Source organism: Amblyomma americanum, chromosome 9 (genome assembly GCF_052857255.1).
Source record: "Amblyomma americanum isolate KBUSLIRL-KWMA chromosome 9, ASM5285725v1, whole genome shotgun sequence".
NCBI lineage: Eukaryota > Metazoa > Arthropoda > Arachnida > Ixodida > Ixodidae > Amblyomma > Amblyomma americanum.
This window is the reverse complement of record NC_135505.1, coordinates 14909497-14928589: the sequence shown is the minus strand read 5'-3', so window position 1 is coordinate 14928589 and position 19093 is coordinate 14909497.

Here is a 19093-nt window from a genome sequence, read left to right as displayed (position 1 = left end):
AAATTAGTACAGTACTAACGAAGGTCGTGTAGGTAGCCGCGCAGCCCGGAAAGCTCACCTGAACTGGCTCCAACGTCTTATACTTGAACACTGCAGCATAACTTTTTTCCTTGCGCTTAAAGATGCACTCAGTGCTACAAAAAAACGCAAGAACAGCACCAATCCAGCCACAGATACAAACGACCCGCGGCACGCAGGATGATGCTGATGTCGATGGGCAGGTCGTCCCAGGCAGATGGCCCCACAACGCTACCTACGAAATGAACTTTTTCTGCAACTGATACGAAATGCGCTGGAAACATGGCTCACAATTTTTCAGAAATGACACCGCATTAGCACCATAAAAACAATGAAAGCTGACAGCAAAAATAACGAAAGTACAGATTTTAGACAAAACTGCCAACCGTAAAATCAAAACCGAAACTCTGCAAGGAATGCACTCGGAAGGGAACTTCACCATTTTTTTTTGTCATCGAAGCGCTTTGACCTACAGCTGCACCAACTTGAGTCTCAATTTTGGAGCGTGAAAATGTTATTCCTAATACCGGCACCATTTTTTTCCTGTCAGCGTCGCGACAGCGCCTGCGTCACGGCAGCGGCAGATTTGCCAGGCATTAGAAGTATTTCAAGCAGAAATTTACAAGCTACATATGTACACCGTAGGTCTAGATACTCTTTCGCGAATCAAATGCTCTCTCGTAGCCGACACAACATTGGTTTCGGTTCCATAGCGTGCACTGCCATCAGACAGTACACGGGCCTCTAGCATTAACGCCTCCATCGAAATGCGACAGCCGCCACGGGATCGAACCCGCGTCTTTCGGGTCAGGAGCCGAGCACAATAACCACACCAGCGGCTGAACGGAGGTGCTGGCATTCATGGAGGTACATGGAAGATATGGCGAAGCTATTATAATTAGGCAGTCTCAACCCCTTTTCTCGAGGCGTCATATCTCGTTTCACAATTGGACGGGTAAAGATTGCAGGCTGAGATAAGCCGCGTTTACAAGAATACAGCAGTGCCGCACCCCATATTTCGCGGACGCGACACGCCACTATTCACATATGTACTATCGGACACAAAAGTTTGCGGGACGAGAGTTCTTGGAAAAACGTTTATTGCAGCTCCACCTCGCTAGTCAGTCGCCAGATAATGTATGAAGTATACTAAAGAGTGCTTGGCAAAGGTGGCCTAGCTTGGCCATTGTCTGGGCCCTTGGCAAGTTTCGACTTTATCATAATGGCCGTCCTTTTGACGTGGTCACCAACCACCACGCCCTATGCAGGCTTTCTTCGCTAAAAGATCCCTCCGGTCGCCTGCCATGGCTCGATGGACTCGCCATCTACAAGAATATAACATACGTGTCGTATATCGGTTGGGCCGCAATCACCATGATGCTGATGCCTTGTCCCGCTCCCCGCTACTGGCCGAGCTTGCCAGCCTCTCTGCCCTCGAATCCGCTGCGCCTTTGTTCAACACCTGCGGCATGACTTCTGAGCAGCGTAATTATCACTGGATTGCCTCTCTTCTTGACTTTCTCTCTGCCCCATCTACGGCACCAGCGTACCGGACCTGGAAAATTTGTAAATTGTAGGGTTTAACATCCAAAAACAACCCGCCAGCTACAAGGATCGCCTTAGTGGAGGGCTCCGGATTAATTTCAAGCACGTAAAGAAGACTGAAGAGACATACACTTAATGCAATGTGACCATACTGCCTCGAGAACTGTTGCATAGGCTGTCAGAAGCAAAAGGCCAAGGGCTATCCCGAACTATTTCCTGCGTAGTGTCTCATGGTGTCAGAAGCTTCAAACCATTTAGGTAAAGAGAGCTAATTGATCAACAGCTCAGAGCGAGACTAACATCGTTCTTGCTACAGGTTGTTGATCAATTTGACCTCACCATGACATCTGCTAGGCATCCTGGTTAGCTTAAATGTAGAGTGACTGCCCAGGCAAGCAGTGGTCCCTGGTTTTATCTCCAGACTAAGACGAATTTTCCTTCAGCTGCAAAGCTTCTGAGAAAGCTGTCTGGCTTTGCTCTGCAACCGTATAACTGCGATCAAGTAGAAACTCATGAGTAATTACAGCCTAATTGAAATGCATTTCACCTCTAGTGTTTCCCTTAAACACTTTGGACTACATTCTGAATGTGCATTCCAAGAGCATCTTCCATTCCCCAAAATTATCCTTGCCCTAAAACAGTTAGCAATCTGAAACTCAAAACAAAACAAGAGGCTCCATGCTGACACTGTCAACAGGAATTTTCGATTCAGTATTTAAGAATATGTGCATCCTAATGTAACGATATTTTTGATGCAGCATTGTGCACACAGACTTAGTCAAAAATCAATCGCACTCTCACTTTACAGTTCCATTCAGTGCCTCTCACGATGAACCTTCATGTCTACTCTTCGGTTATAAGAGGGTTTTTGCTGCAGTGCTGCCTGCATTACCTACCCCTTTCCAATTTCCTATTCTTCTTTTGCCAAGGCTGTGGAGTCTGATTGCACCTGTTTCAGTTAATAGGTATATTTAGCAGGCTAGTAGCTGTAGTCCACAGAGTGTTTGAAGTTACTTTCCTTGCAATGGAATAAAATGTAGCAGGAAGCTTTTAGACAACTGGATTCTTATGCTGCAAACCTGTTGGACCTAACATGTGCTTTCTGGCAGTTTCTCAGGGTCATCTTTCTGCATTTTTGGAGTACACTGAAACTTAGGATTAGAGACAATGTTAGATAATGCTTTGTGCAACATGCATGGAAGCAACTTCACATTTTTTTGCCGTGGCTGCAATCCTAGCAGGATGACCTAGAGCATGAACTAACACATGCTGACGTTTGAGTTTAGGTTCCCTGTTGGGCTTTCTAGAAACTATATGCTTGCTGCATGAAGTCGAGGGTTGGACGGAAACCTGTCTGGTCGGGGCTGTACGTGGAGAAGGCAGAACACCGAGCAAAATAAAATGAACTCCTAAATGACGTTTCAGCTCCCACACGAGAGCCTTGCTCATAAACAGGTGCAGACGTGTAAGGCTGGCTATTTAAGCTTGAAAATGTGCCCTAGGCAGCGGGCGTATGCACTAGGAAGTGCCCCGTCAGTGCGATTAAAAGTGTGTTTGGTTGTCTGAATCATCAAGGATTCTAGATATAGATAGCTCTGGAGATTCTTTTCTGTTTTCAAAATGCATGCGTTGCTCAATCTATATGATGCTGCTAGCTTTCAGAATTTTCGACGAGTGCATTCGACGAAGCTTTCTTGTTTGCAACATCATACTGGTGTTGTTTCAACCTTTCAACGAAGTTTCCACTTTCACCCACATGCACATGGTTTTACAGTCTCTGCACAGTATACTGTACACTACGCCCGGAAATTTTTTTTTGGTGCGGACAACACCTCTATACCTGGCTTGAAAAGTGATGATATTCTAGAGTTTCGTTTTTATTCATTGTTCTCAGCAATCACTGTCTGCAACTCTCTACTAACAATCATCACATCATCTAGTACAGAAGCATCATTCCATAAAAGGTTGAAAAAGTGTGTACTTTTTAATTACCTTCATTTGCCATGCCAATGAACCCTGTATTTATTGTGTATGGCTTTTATTGCTTGAGTGCTTTTGTATAGCATTGTGTTCTCTTTTTGCCATGTTCCTTAATGAGTTTGTAAAATTGAGCATGCTTAATCTAATTTTTTGTTGTGATTGTTAATTCCTGCTGCACCTGTTTTCCGATATGTAGTTGCTATCTGCCATATGTTTAATATGTGTCATATATACAATTAATAACAGGAGGTCCCCCGGACAGTTTCTACTCAGGGCCTCCTCCTCTACTAATTTATTTACCTCATGCCTGCACTAGTTTTTCAATAAACAATAATGTATGTCAAACAAAACTTTGCAGTGGTTATTCGTCATCTGCATGCCGCCTTGTTCACATACTGTTAGATTCACACCGCCTGCTAAGCTAGACCGCATGCTGAAGGTCAGATGTAGAGTTAACGGGATTGGTATATTATTCCAAGATGTTAATTAGGCCAAGGTATTTGGTCCTGATGATATTCTGCCAGTCTAATTCACAAATTGTGTATGATTCACCTACTTTGCTAAAAGCTTTGCAAATTGTTCACATCCCTTTACAAGAAAGTGTTGTAATCACTTCGATAGGTACAGAGTTAATCTTATTACTTTAAGAACAAGCAAGAAATTTATGTTTAAGAGTGCTTTTTATCTCAAGCCTTGGATTAAGCACGTGAATTACATTTGGAACGAGGCAGCCATCAGCTCCAGGTTTATTACAGTAGAGATTCGGTCATTTGCAAAGTGATTTCAGAATACAGCTGATAGTCAAGTCTGACCTATACTTGAGTATCGATGTGTTTGTAGGGACTTGCATACATGGCCACTTATAAGTAAATTGAAAAAATTCACAACAGTGCTGCTTTATTTCCACCGGGAAATTAAAGACAGCAACTCAGAATGACAGAGCAAATGCAAACTGAAATAGAAACAGCAGCAGAACGACCACGGGAAAAATCGTTGATTAAAATCTTCTACAATATTTACTTGCTAAAACTGCTGTAAACTGTGAGAAATATACTCAACCAACAACTTAATTACATATTCAAGATTTCAAGGTAAAAGAGCTTTCCTTAAAGGGTGATGTTTTCCATTCTTCTGTTTTTTACCTATCCTAGAGTAGAACAGCTTAGTGTCAAGTACTGTTCATATATTATCCAATGGTCCTTTCTTCCATGATTTCAATGAGTAGACTGTTTTATTTTTCAACATTTTTAACTCCTTGGATGCTATGGGGTGGTGCAAGTAACTATTAAAAAAATATATTGATGTTCAGAGAAGTAGCCACCTTTTTTTTATTCTGAGGACACTAGATAAGCTCCATGCCATCAAAGGGCGGCTCACTACACAACATCAAAAGAGTCATTATGCATTGGATAAAAGGAGCAAGCACATAAATCACGCATGGAAAGCAGGTCTCTAAGTGAGAGAAGCTTGCACTTTCAGAAGCAATATCACTTATGTTTAGGACCTACCAGATCATAGATTGCAGAAGATATGTGGATGCCACATCGAACTCCGATTAGACACAGAGCAGTGGATGCAGTATTAATAATGACTAGTGTTTGCACAATTTATTTAGGGGAGGTGGTGCTTAGTGGAATTTTTCCCTTCCTGTGCCCAAAGTTAAGATAAGACAACAAGTATATGACATCATGAAACTGTTTGCAACATTGTATAAATTAAGGAAATGATCTTACAGCCCAATACACTGTTCTAGGTTACCTGACACAATTGACACAAGCTCCTTTATTTCAGTTTCGCCTAATCAATCATTCGACAACGTCACCCGTAACCGCGCGCAGCTTTCATGAGAGGTGTGACATAGATATGAACGTTTGAATAATAATAATAATAATTGGTTTTTGGGTAAAGGAAATGGCGCAGCATCTGTCTCATATATCGTTGGACGCCTGAACCGCACCGTAAGGGCAGGGATAAAGGAGGGAGTGAAAGAAGAAAGGAAGAAGAGGTGCCGTAGTGGAGGGCTCCGGAATAATTTCGACCACCTGGGGATCTTTAATGTGCACTGACATCGCACAGCACACGGGCGCCTTAGCGTTTTTCCTCCATAAAAACGCAGCCACCGCGGTCGGGTTCGAACCCGGGAACTCCGGATCAGTAGTCGAGCGCCCTAACCACTGAGCCACCGCGACGATTCAGCAATTTGAAAAAAAAAATGTGCCACAACCCAAGACGAAGAATGGGCAAAATGAGTATGGACTGTAGCGACAATTTTTGCAGTAAACCACGAAAATATACGCTGAAAACCTACATCATACAAAAACCACTCCGGCAGGGACATTACAGCAGCCCCGCTAAGAGAAAAGACTCAACAAAGCGACGGTTACGCAGAAAAATCACCGACAATGAAACAAAAGTGCCAGAAGCAATGTTGGCTTTCTTATTGTGAAAGGCCAGGAATTTTACACGCTGCCTGTGACACTCACCTATTCGCACAAATGCAGGCCAGGCTAGCGTTACTACAATACAACTTGGGCCTGGCAGACGCTTGCATTTGTCGGGAACGGACGTGGGCAACACTGCACTTGGCTGCAGCGTCTGTTTTGGCAACATTGCACTTGTCGGGAACGGGCGTAGGCAACACTGAACTTGGCTGCAGCGTCTGTTTTGGCAACATTGCACTTGTCGGGAATGGGCATGGGCTTGTCTGCAACGGCTAGCAAACGGAAATACGCGCCCGGGGAAGACATAGCCATTTCCCTAAGCCTAAAGAGACATGAAGCCTACATCCAAAAGGGTAAAAACGTGGTATAATCTCCAACTTGCGGAATGGCCTCACCAGGAGTTGACGGCAAGCCAGGAGACGCACAGGTAGTCAGAGGATCAGCAGAACCACGACACATTCAGCACCGAGGATTCCTTGAACGGCGCAGGAACGAACTCAACACAACGCAAGCTCGATGGCTTCAAGTACGCGCACCGCTTGTTGTTGTTGTTACCCTCACACAATGGCACATGCCCACATAGAGGGATTGGCCAAGAATTGGGGGGCACAGAGAGTTTTTCAGATAAATATTTCCTGGGCGAAAATATAATGAATGCTGAGTAATTAAGAAGTAAACAAAAAAGAACAGGAAATGAAACGGGAAATGCACCGCTTGCCGAGCACGAGAGGCATCCATCTCGTTCTCCTCATCGTTTGTGTAGTCGGCGAAACCGACGAAATAGACTAGGCATCGCCTCTTCATGCGAGTCACAATATATAGATCTCGCAGTAACCGCAAACAATCCTAGCGTGCCAAAACAAGAAAACTGTTTCTTTATTTTTAATTGCAGGATTGCTTTCACACCGCTCACCCGCAAGTGTTTCATTTTAATATGTCAAAATGATAGCCGCAAGATCTGGTACAACCTAAACACATTAATGAAACGAGAACCGCGTCCTACACCTTAAATGCGCATTGTATGAACGGTGCGGAAATCTAAGGTGACGCGCTTTCCGGTTGTTTTAACGACCATTCTACCAGTATCAGTCACCAAACTGCCATCCTGAAAACATGCCATTTCATTGATGCTCACGGCACGGAATCGATATTTTTGAAAACTGGAAATGAACATGAAATAAAACTGCTTTTTCGTGAACTGAGCAAAAGTAATGCTTGTGACGCCGATGGTCTGCAGATGAGGCCCGTCAGGTATGTGCTTGGCATTATTTCACCTGTTCTCGCTCATCTTAAAAATACCTCTTTAACAAGGCCAGTTACTGAAAAGAATGCAGGTGGGAAAGGTGCTTGCTCTGCACCTTTTTTGAGCAGAGCAAGCAACTTTCACTGCATCTCTTCAGTACTCGGCCATTTCCTCCAAAGAACTTGAAAACATAATATTTTATAGGTTATCTCTTGACGAGCATAAATAATTCACCCCGCGCATAAGCATGCCTTTCTAAAAATGCATGTCGACTGAACTGGCACTCCTTAAAAAGAGAAAACTAATCTTAGGAAACTTTGAAGCATGTTTATTAACCATACGTGTTTTTTGTCAAATTGTTCAAAGCCTTCGATTTCCATTCATCATAAAATTTTGCTTCCTAAATTGACTATTATGGAATTCGAGCTACGTCCCTCGACTTACTTGATTCATATTTGAGTCGCAAAAAGCTATTTATGCATGTAAATGGCTTATCTAATATGCTTCCTGTTCATGTTAGTGTCCCTCAAGGAAGCATCGTGGGCCCTCTTTTGTTTAACATTTTCGTCAGCGGTCTTATTAATAGTGTTCCCGACGCCACGTACATTATGTATTCAGATGACACCACACTTCTCTTTTCTTCCAAATCCCCAGATCATTAGGTTCTAGGCTCGAACAGCGTGTTTTTTTTAAATTACATCGACACCGAAAAAACCAAAGCCTTACTCTTTCATCCAAACAAAATATGAATGTCACGCTACCTGGAGATATAGTGCTTAACGCCTGTACAATTGAAGTTGAACGATCAATCAATTGCCTGGGTGCGCACTTAGACCACGATATTGTCACCAAGTGGTGACTGCGATCCGCGGAGCAGAACGACAGCGGAAATGGCTTCTAAACAAAACTCTTTATTTGGGCTGACTTGCGCCCAAACTGGACTGAATCGCTCGTCGGCGGCGTAGCAACATGCGTGCTCGGCAGTCGTCGAACAGAATGCCCGCAGCTGTCGGCTGTGCTCAATTTAAAGCTGATAGCGAACTTTCGAGATAAAGCGTGCAAAGTTACTATAACATTCTGGAAAAACGTAGACTCAGCACTGCCTGGACGCGATCAACCGAGATAAATCTGGTCACCTCTTGCGCAACGCAAACAAAGCGATAAAGCGGCATGCCAACAGCTTCGAAGCCTGAACAAACACGGCAAATTCGCGGCATTACTCCCCTCTCAAAGGAACATCGACCCGATGCATTAAAACAAATAATGCGCCCAGCTACAAATAAAACGTATCGTGCGAAGAAAAACTCTGGAAACACAGCGTCCTTTAGCGCGCACAATAGGGCTTTAGACGGACGACATGAACAACTTCTGGTCGCACGCGGCGTCGCTCGGATGTCGTCAATGCGTCAGGAATGACTTCCTAATAAAGTTCACCTAGCCGACGAAGAACCTTGTACGGGCCGAAATAGCGACGCAAAAGCTTTGCACTCAATTCACAGCGGCGAATGGGCGTCCATACTACTGACTCTCCTGGCTTGCATTACGCGTTGCGTCTTCATAGCTTGTAACGTCTGGCGTCGGTCCGCTGCTGGTCTTTAATCCGTAATCAGGCAAGTCTTCGGGCTTCGTATGCGCGTTGAAGGTAGGCGGCAACGTCGACGTTCTCTTCTTCTGTAACGTTGGGCAGCATGGCGTCTAGCGTGGTCGTGGCCTCCCTGCCATGGACGAGCCTAAAAGGCGTCATCTGGGTGGTTTTCTGCACTTCTGTGTTGTAGGCGAAGACGACGTAAGGCAGGATGGCGTCCCAAGTCTTGTGTTCGGCATCGGCATACATGGCGAGAATATCGGCGATGGATTTGTTCAGGCACTAGGTCAGTCCGCTGGTCTGCGGACGGTATGCAATTGTCCTCCGGTGGCTGGTGTGGCTGTAACGCAGGATGGCTTGCGTTAGTTCCACCGTGAATGCTGTTCCTCTGCCTGTGATTGTCACATCGGTGGCGCCGTGTCGCAGAAGAATGCACTACACGAAAAATATGGAGGCTTCTGCTGCTTTTCCGTTCGGCAGGGCTTTTGCCACGGGGTAGTGGGTCATATAGTCGGTCGCTACGGTGACGATCCACTTCTTTACAGACGTTTACAATGGGAAAGGGCCAAGCAAGTCCATGTCGATCTGCTCAAAGGGCCTTGAGGGGGTTCAATGGGGTTCACAAATCCTGCTGGTCGGGTGGGAGGGGGCTTTCGTCCCTGACAATCTCGGCAGATTTCCATATAATGTGCGACATCTCCAGACAGTCGGGGCCAGTAATACTTGTCTTGAATGCGGCGGAGGGTGCGAGTAAACCCGTGATGTCCAGCTGTCGGCTCGTCGTGTGAAACCTGTAGAACTTCTTCGCGGAGACAAGCAGGTACAACATGGAGGTAGGCTGTTTTGTTCGCAGCAAAGCTCTTCACGAGTACATCATTCTGTACACAGAAGGAAGACAGTCCTCACTTGAATGATACCAAGAATGAAGAAACCTTGCCTTCCCGACCTAAAACGTCTCATCGATTACTTATTCGATGAGGCGTTTTAGGTCGGGGTCCGAGCGTTGCTGCTGGGCAAAGGGCTGGAGCTGATGGGTCCCAGGAACGCTTCCTCATTATCGTCCGGCGGCGGTTCATCTACAAGGGCTCGTGAGAGGCGATCGGCGTCAGAGTGCTTGCGTCCGGACTTGTAAACGACGGTGACGTCAAACTGCTGGCGGCGCAGATTCCATCGAGCGAGGCGGCCTCAGGGGACCTACAAATCGGCAAGCCAACACAGCGCTTGGTGATCGCTGACTACCTTGAACGGTCGTCCGTAAAGGTAGGGGTGGAATTTCGACGTAGCCCAGATGATGGCAAGGCACTCCTTCTCAGTCGTCGAATAGTTAGCCTCGGCATTGGAAAGGGAACGGCTAGCGTATGCGATGACTTTCTCCATTCCGTCGCTTCTTTGAACGAGGACGGCGCCTAGGCCCACGCTGCTTGCGTCGGTATGAACTTCAGTATCGGCGCTTTCATCAAAATGCGCGAGGATCGATGGGGACTGTAAATGACGCTGAAGTTCTTTGAAGGCTTCTACTTGCGTGGTTTCCCATTTAAATGGACGTCTGCCTTCGTCAGTTTTGTCAGGGCTCGGCGATGCGCGAAAAGTTTTTCACAAATCGTCGGTAATATGCGCATAGTTCGATGAATCTGCACAATAATTTCTTATCGGCCGGCGGTGGAAACTGTTCAATAGCAGCTGCTTTCTCCTTCCTTGATGTGGCCTAGAAACAGCAGCTCTTCATAGGCAAAGTGGCACTTCTCTGCTTTCAAGGTTAGGCAGGACGACTTGATTGCGTCTAGTACTGTTCGAAGTCTTTTGAGATGCTCTCCGAAGTTCAAGGCGAAGACAACGACGTCATGTAAATATAGCAGTCAAATCTGCCACTTCAGACCTCCCAGTACCATATCCATTACTCGCTGAAACGTCGCTGGTGCGGAACAGAGACCAAATGGCGTCACCATTTACTCGAAGAGCTCATCCGGGAGTGATGAATGCCGTCTTCTCCCGATATCTTTCATCGACCTCAATTTGCCAGTAGCCGCTCTTGAGGTCAATCGATGAGAAATACTTGGCGTTGCATAGCCGGTCCTGAGTGTCATCGATGCGGGGGAGGGGGTAGACGTCCATCTTTGTTATGTTGTTCAGGCGACGGTAATCAACGCAGAATCGAAGTGCGCCGTCTTTCTTTCTCACTAGAACAAGCTGTGCCGCCCATGGGCTGTTTGATGGCTGGATGACGTCGTCGCGAAGCATTTCTTCCACTTGCTCTCGGATGACTTGACGTTCTCGTGGCGACACACGGTAGGGGCTTCCATTGCGGTGAAGCCGGCCATATTCTTCGTTACTGCTCGTGCCCGCACGCAATTTTGAATGCAAATCTTAGTACTGCCGGGAACAGTGGAACATAGACTACAGCTGTTCTCGTGAAGTCTTTCGTTAAGAAAGAGCCCTGTCTGACAGACGCGTAGTCCGCCATCACACAAGATGCGCGGTGGCTTATGTGTTTTATTTACGCCACGCTGTGCTTCTCTGTACAGCCAAAACTTTTGCCAGGCCTCTCAGCACGACTTCAGATTACAGCATACTAGCAGAGAGGTTTCCAAGCTGTGACGGAGGAATTTTAACCATATTTAACGATTTTCTTCTGTTTACTTCTCAATTCTAGCTCCTTGCACACAACGCAAGAAAGGGAAATAATTCTTCAGAAAATAAGTTTGTGATTCGGTCATAATTATCATCATCAGCCTGACTAGGCCCACTGCATGGTAAAGGGCCATCCCATTTCGCTCTAATTGACCCTGTCCTTTGCCAGCTGCGCCCACCGTATGCCTACAAACTTCTTAATCTCATCCGCCCACCTAACTATCTGCCGCCCCCTGCTACGCTTGTCTTAACTTGGAATCCGCTTAGGACGAGCGGTTATCCTTCGCATTACATGCTGTGCCCAAGCCCATTTCTTCCTCTTGATTTCTAATATGTCATTAACCCGCGCTTGCTCCCTCACCCATTAAGCCCGCTTCCAGTCTGAAAGGCACACTGTCTCAGCTAGTGTCATTACTCAGGCCAATCGCCTTTCTGGTGCGAGCTTCCCAACAGAAATGTTGAGAGGAGGGGCCGAGTCTGTGCTGAAGGAACTGAATGGCAAGGAAAGAAGGCTACTGCGGAAGGAAGAGAGTTCAAGTGATGCCGTATCTGCACAAATTGGCGCACTATGTAAAAAAAGTCGCCTGGCGCTTAGGCCTTAAAGTGGTTTTTTCTGCCCTAGTTAAGCTTTCGGGTCTCTGCGCACGAATAATGCCTGATGATAACAAGAAACACTGCAACACCAAGCATAGCACAATGTATGCCAGGTGCGAAACAGAAGTCGTATATAAGATCCCGCTGACGTGTGGGAAGTGTTATGTAGGCCAGACTGATGATTGTATTAATGAAAGGCTGCGCAAACACGGAACAAAAATTGGTGGTGGTGAAGATCGCAATCTTGCCTTGTATTGTTGTAGTTGCCCCGGGAAATGTTCCCCTCGTTTCAATCATGTAACCATTTTAGGCCACGGAAAAGCAAGAAAGGCACGTGAAATTCTTGCGGCGTATCTGATAGATAAACATTGTGATGCTTGCCTCAGTTGCCCGTCGATTGGGCTGACAAGGATAGAGATGGACTTTGTTACGTTCTGGTTTAGTTTATGGGGGTTTAACGTCCCAAAGCGACTAAGGCTATTAGAGACGCCGTAGTGAAGGGCTCCGTGAATTTCGACCACCTGGGGTTCTTTAACGTGCACTGACATCGCACAGTACACGGGCCTCTAGAATATCGCCTCCATCGAAATTCGACTGCCGCGGCCGGAATCAAACCCGCGTCTTTCGGGCAGCAGTCGAGCGCCATAACCACTCAGCCACCGCGGCGGATCTCTTTGTAACGTTCTACAGGCCAAATGCCGGCAGCTACGCGATGGAAACCAGGCCGATTCGCAGAGCAAAAGACGACCTTTTATTTCCAGCTCGGAAATATATATAGAAGAGAAAAGAAAGAAAGAAGGAAAGAGGGACCATCGACGCATGCGCGGAGTGGCGCACATGGCCCAGATTGGATTATCTGCAGCATGTTTCTTGAGTGATTAACGCAGGTTGTCTGTTTTGGCTTGGCGCATGCGTGGCGGTTACTCTACGGAATGTGCACAATAAAGATGTCAATTGTTAGTCCAGCCTTGTCCTTTGTAGGTTCTCCTCTTGTCCCTCGTCTTTTTTCGGCTGGTAAAAATTATTCTTCGCCCAGGTCTTATCCTTCTAGTTATGTCCTTCTCATGATCCGAACCAGCTGTCACTACCTGCCCTAAGTACACGTATTCATTTACCACTTCCAGCGCCTCACTGCCAATTGTGAACTCTTGTTCTCTCGCTAGAATGTTGAACATTACTTGGGTTTTCTGCACGTTAATTTTTAGACCTACCGTTCTGCTCTGCCTGTCTAGCACATTAATCATGATTTGCAGTTCACCTCCTGCAGTGATTGGCCGTGTATGTTAGTGACGGGAATGCCTGATCGCATTCACCATTTTGATTCGGTCAAGATGTATTCTTTGTTCCTTACTTGCGGACTTTCAGCGGATTCATCGAAGTCATAAGATGTGGGTTGAGCTGTGCTGCGGTCACAGAAATGTCTCTTTAAAAGAAATCCCACGCACTGAAGGAAAAGTAAGTGTGGCTGTAATACAACGCATTGCGTGAACATACCTAAATATATCGGCCTGAATCCTGCGAAGCTTGGATCTGGCTAAGGCAACATCTGCCGCAACGGCAGAAATCTCCTCTGGGACCAGCTGCTAGAATGTCTCCCTGATAGTCTGAAGGTACGGGACAAGCACTAGACAGATACCCCGTATCCGAGAGACCCCTGAGACAATAGACATGGGCTGAGTAAATTACCTAGCCAGTCATTAGACCATCGGCCGCTACACCCGTTTTTTCTTTCAAAAATAATTCTTCGAAGCCAAGAAATTTCTCGTGGAAAAGTTTAAATCAGGGCAGGGTAGCTGGCATGTGGTTTAATAGAAACGAATTGTTCCGGATTCTCGGGTGACTGCAGTACCGCCATTGGACACTTCCGCTTAGAAACATAAAATTTCGGTTTCTTATCATAAAAAACAAAATTCTCAGATTTTGTAAATTAAAAATGCACAACTTTCTCTGTATGGTACTGTATCCAAACCGCTGAAGAAAACCCTTTTTATTATGGAAGAGCTCCTCTTTGAAAGCAACAAAAACTAGCGCTATAGTTCAGTAGCAGCCCTCAAAAATGAGCGTTAGCAGACCTAGTGCTGGTCGAGTGTGCGTTGTTGATTAATTTATTGATCAATAAGTTTACTGATTCATTCATTCGTTCATTCATGGCAAAGGTAGCGGATAGCGTCATATGGATGGATACAGTGAAGTGCTAATTTAGAAACGCCAAATAAGAGGGTACCAAAATTACAAGGGGAAGCTGCTGAGCCGGAATGAGAACATCGCTCGGCACTGCATTCACCAATTCAATCTTGAGTGAATAAGCTATGTGTAAATCACTGGCCACATTCACGTCGCTCACATCCGCGGCCAACCACTGCAGGCCTTTCGGTTGAAAGGCGTTAAGAGCTCCCTACGACCGAACTAGCAACACTTACTATGGTCTCAGAAACAGCGGCACCGGCTACAAACGTTCCAGGAGGACTCTCGTGGTTTCCTACAAACTATTTTTTTTTTGGTTCAAGCACAGACCTACGCGTTCGACGCTAACCTGAAGGCGCGGAAGGAATCTTATACTATAAATGAGACATTCAGAAACGTATGTCTGCTTTTCCACGTGAATATCAGTCAGTCAGTCAGTTTTTATTTGCAGGAAAATCACATTATCCTGCGGGTGGCAGAGACTAAAGGCATGGCTGCCTGACGAGGTCTATGCCCCCGTAACAAAAGAAGCAGCCTACAGCAGTACAGCAAAGAGCTGGTACAAAAAAGAGAAGCTGCGTTACAGATAGTACACGCATACATCGTATACATCATGGTTGTCCTTAAGCACTATGCACAACTTTTTTTAAAAAATCACATTGAACATTAACTGAAATATCACAAAAACACGTAAAAAGAAGTCATCAATAGAAAATTTACATTTATCATTGTTACTTAACAATCTCAACGGAAAACGAAATTGCCCGCAGTTCACGTTTGAACGTTTTTCTGTGTAGGCAGAAATGTAAAATAGAAGCAGAGTTAGTTTACATGTCTTTTACGTGGTATTCCCGATCTTGTTTTCCATAATTTCTTCTGACTTTTTTTTATTTCTGCGTTTGGGGTTACGGATATCATATTGAGCCAAAACGTGTGTAAACGCTGTGTGGTTTCTTTCTATATATTCGCTGTGCCAGTATCCATAAATTGACTTTACTTGCTGGTAAAACATCAAATCTGGGAAAAAGTAGTTGCGTCGACAACAATCTAATAGGACCGGTGTGGTTCACAAAAATTCGGAGGACACGTTTTTGCAGCACTTGTAGCCTATCATAGTTCCCTTTTGTCGTTGTTCCTCAGACCAGGATGCCATACAGTAGTTTAGAATAGGACAGGGAGTAATATAGTGACTTCTTTAGCCAAAGAGGTAGAAAATAAGCTATTTTTCTAACATCCAACAGACTTCGCGAATGCGGAGAGCATATGGTTAACATGAGGGGTCCAAGACAACTCTTTACTAAACCATACCCCAAGGAACTTTTGCACACTTACTTGTTCTAGGATGTGTCCTCTGTACTGTAAGTTAATTATTTTTGTGCTTATTGATTGGCTTAAATATCATGTACTTCGTTTTTACTGCATTCAACTGAAGTTTGTTGTGTCGCAACCATGTGAACAAATCATTTAAATACATATTGGCAGATTGTTCAATGTCATGCAGTGTTCTACCTGAAAAGAATAAACTAGTGTCGTCTGCAAACATGGTTACTGTGGGTGTTCTTTGTAGTTCCGTAATGTCATTCACATACAAAAGTAAAAGTAACGGGCCTAATATCAAACTTTGCGGGACACCTAGTTTAATGTCAAGTTGTTTTGAAGAAGTACAGTCTCTTTTAACAAACTGACGCCGAAATGATAAGTAGCTCTTGATAAGATCCAATGTGATGCCTTGAATTCCACAGAAATCTAATTTTATAGCTAAGATTTCGTGGTCATCGGAACTAAAAGGTTTGCGTAGATCGAGAAATATTCCTAAGGTGAAGAGCTGATATTAAAATTTTTTGATTATTTGCTGCTTGACGGCAAGAAGAGCGCCCTGAGTTTTCTCATTTTTCTGGAAACCATGCTGCGAGGGTGATATGATATGATACTTGGTTAGATATTTTGACTTCCGGTTATTGATTAAAAATTCGTAAATCTTTGAAAACACCAGTAGCACTGAGATTGGCCGGTAATTCGTAATATCGTCAGTTCAACCTCATTTGTGTATTAGAATTACTTTGGCCAGCTTTAGTTTGTCCGGAAAGACTCCAGTAGAAAACGTGAGAATAATGAGATAGGCTAGGACAGGGCTGATTATTAATGACACTCGCTTTACAGGTTCAACTTTAATTCAATCATACCCACTTGCGACACTATTTTTAAGTGTATTATAAGACCATTGAGTTCTCTTTCATTAACGGCTTCCAAACGAATGAATTTACTCGACGAGAAGGCCAGTAGTTCCCACTTTGTTGAACAGACGGCTGGGGTACGGCAGCATTAATGAAATACTCATTAATTTTATCTGCTAGCATCTTGCCTACTATGAAGTCATTGATTACTATTTGGTCAGCCTTAACCGGTGATGGGTTTCTGCCAGTAAGGTAATTTACCTGCCTCCAGATCTTTGCCGGATCCGTTCTTGTCCTGGCAAACATTGTTTCATAATATGCAAGTTTGGCTTTCTTGATATCAGGGTTTAATTTATTGCGATATTTTTTTAAAATTCTTTGAACAAGTCGCCGTCTTTGCATTTTATGAATTTGTGGAACATACTAGTTTTCTTCTTGATGAGCTTTAGTAAGGCGGAGTCAATCCAGGGCTTTTTAATTTTCCGATTGAATTTTCTATACTCTCTCAGCGGAAATGCATAATTGTAGCAACTAAGAAAGACCCGAAAAAAAACCTCGTACGCAGAATTCGCATCCTGCTGTAGGTACACATTTGACCAGTCAGCCAGCTCAATTAAAGAATGAAAGTAGCTTAAGGAGGAGTCATTCACCACCCTATAGTCAAGCCTAATGCGTTTATGGTTCGTGGTTAGCCTGTGTCGTGTGGAAAAGAATATAGGCAGATGGTAACTGATGTCGCATGATAATGCTCCTGCTATGAAATCTGATGCATTCAGGTTTGAAACACATATATCTACATAAGTAGAACTTTGTGACGTAATTCGGGTTGGCATGGTAATAGCATTTTCGCACCCATAAGAGGATAAGAGATTCATGAAGTCGCGAACAGAAGAGTCGTCAGCCAACGTGTCCATGTTTACATCTCCCAAGAGAAAGAACTGCTTATTAGTATTAATACAATAGATTATTACATTCTCTTAATGCTCTAAGAAATTCCGCTTGTATCCAGTTGGTGGTCTGCAAAGGTCAGCAACTAAAAACTTGCTGCTTTTCACCGTTAGGCACTCTATATCCCTATTCATAACTGTGCACTCATCAACAATATGATATGCGTACTTTCGTTGTAGATAAATAATCAGGCCACCACCTCTACCAGTTCTGTCTAATCGTATTGGCATGTAATCAGTTAAAGTAGAGGAAGGCTCATCTTTGCCTAACCATGTTTCTGTGAACACGAATGCCTCAAAATTAACTTTCACGGACTATAGGCAAATGTCCAGCTCATCTTGTTTGTTCCTCATGCTGCGGACATTCAAGTGTAATAAGGTAAAACATGAGTGTAAGTACCAATGTTTGATTTTAGTGTGAACGATTCAGTAATGAAAGAGGATGAGCTGAGCATCATACTGATTAAATGAAAAGCCCGGACCAACATAAAGACGTCTAAGATTATTTGATGCGGGCGATATCATCCTTGTTTGCAATTTGATTGGCATCGGTCTGTTCATCTTTCCGTGCCAAAATTTTACCCGAACTGAGCCAGACGTATTTCCATCCAGCCTTTTTCTTTTCCGCCAGGGCAGCACCAAGAAGTTGCTTGTTCTGTCGTGTCAAGTGCTCATTCACGTAAATGATAGTGGTGCCTGTGCCCTCAAATCCCACATCTTCAGATGACAGCTTCTGTTTTTTACATGGCAATTCTAATTGCATTCTAATTGCTGCCTGGTTTCTTCCTGGCTAACTTTTAAAGCGTTGATCTGAACCAGTTTTCACCCTTTTTGCTCAGTCCTCTTAAGAACACGCCGGCCCAATTGAATTGGCAAAACCAAGGCGCGTCACGGAAGGCCATCTTTTGCGTCGCCACGGTAAACACCTCTGATTGCGCGCACCTGGCGTTCGGCGAGAGGTTGCGAGCCTATCATCTGCCGCTGCTAGCCCAGCCACTTCAGACGAGAAAATCCGTGCTGCTGTCGTGTGCGACACTCGACAAGGCGTAATATGTGGCCGCGTTCGCGCTCTCTCCAGCCCCCGCCCCCCCTCCCGCGGTGAGTGCGGGCACGATCACTGCCGCGACTGGCTGCAAAGTGTACTTCGTAACAGCATACAGGAAGACGCTTAAGGGTTGCGTTATTTACTTTGAACTACGAGAGCACGAGTCATATTTCATAGCAAGCAGCGAACACGTCAACTGTTCGCTATTAGAGCGGGCAAGTAAAATGTACAAAACCTGGAAGCGTCGTCCAAATACTCGAAATACCCTACTGGCGTATGATCTGACCCCAAGCATACGGTCGTGCAAACACACACTTGTACTGTAAGTTTGAAAATTTTTGCCGAGGAAAATTCGCATCTAGACTGAAGATGAAACACTAAGTGGTACGCGAAACACTGATACTGTCAGTCTGTCTCTTTCTTTCTTGTTCTATCCCTGCCCTCGGAATACAGCACGTTTAAGGTTACTCTTAAGCTGACAACCTGGAGAACACTGGCGTAATGAAGCATACAAAAAGTACACACAGAACATTGTCGTCAGGAATTTCGTAACCTTCCTCATATAATTAGTCTCTGAGGAGCCTTGAAGTACAAGAGCGTGAAATGGTGGGCTAGTTGGTACAAAATGGATACAGGTGGAGCCAGGAAAAGCGAGCGCAGGTCAAGCGGGCGGAGGAGGCACACTTACCTCCTCTGTTTTTCCGCCGTC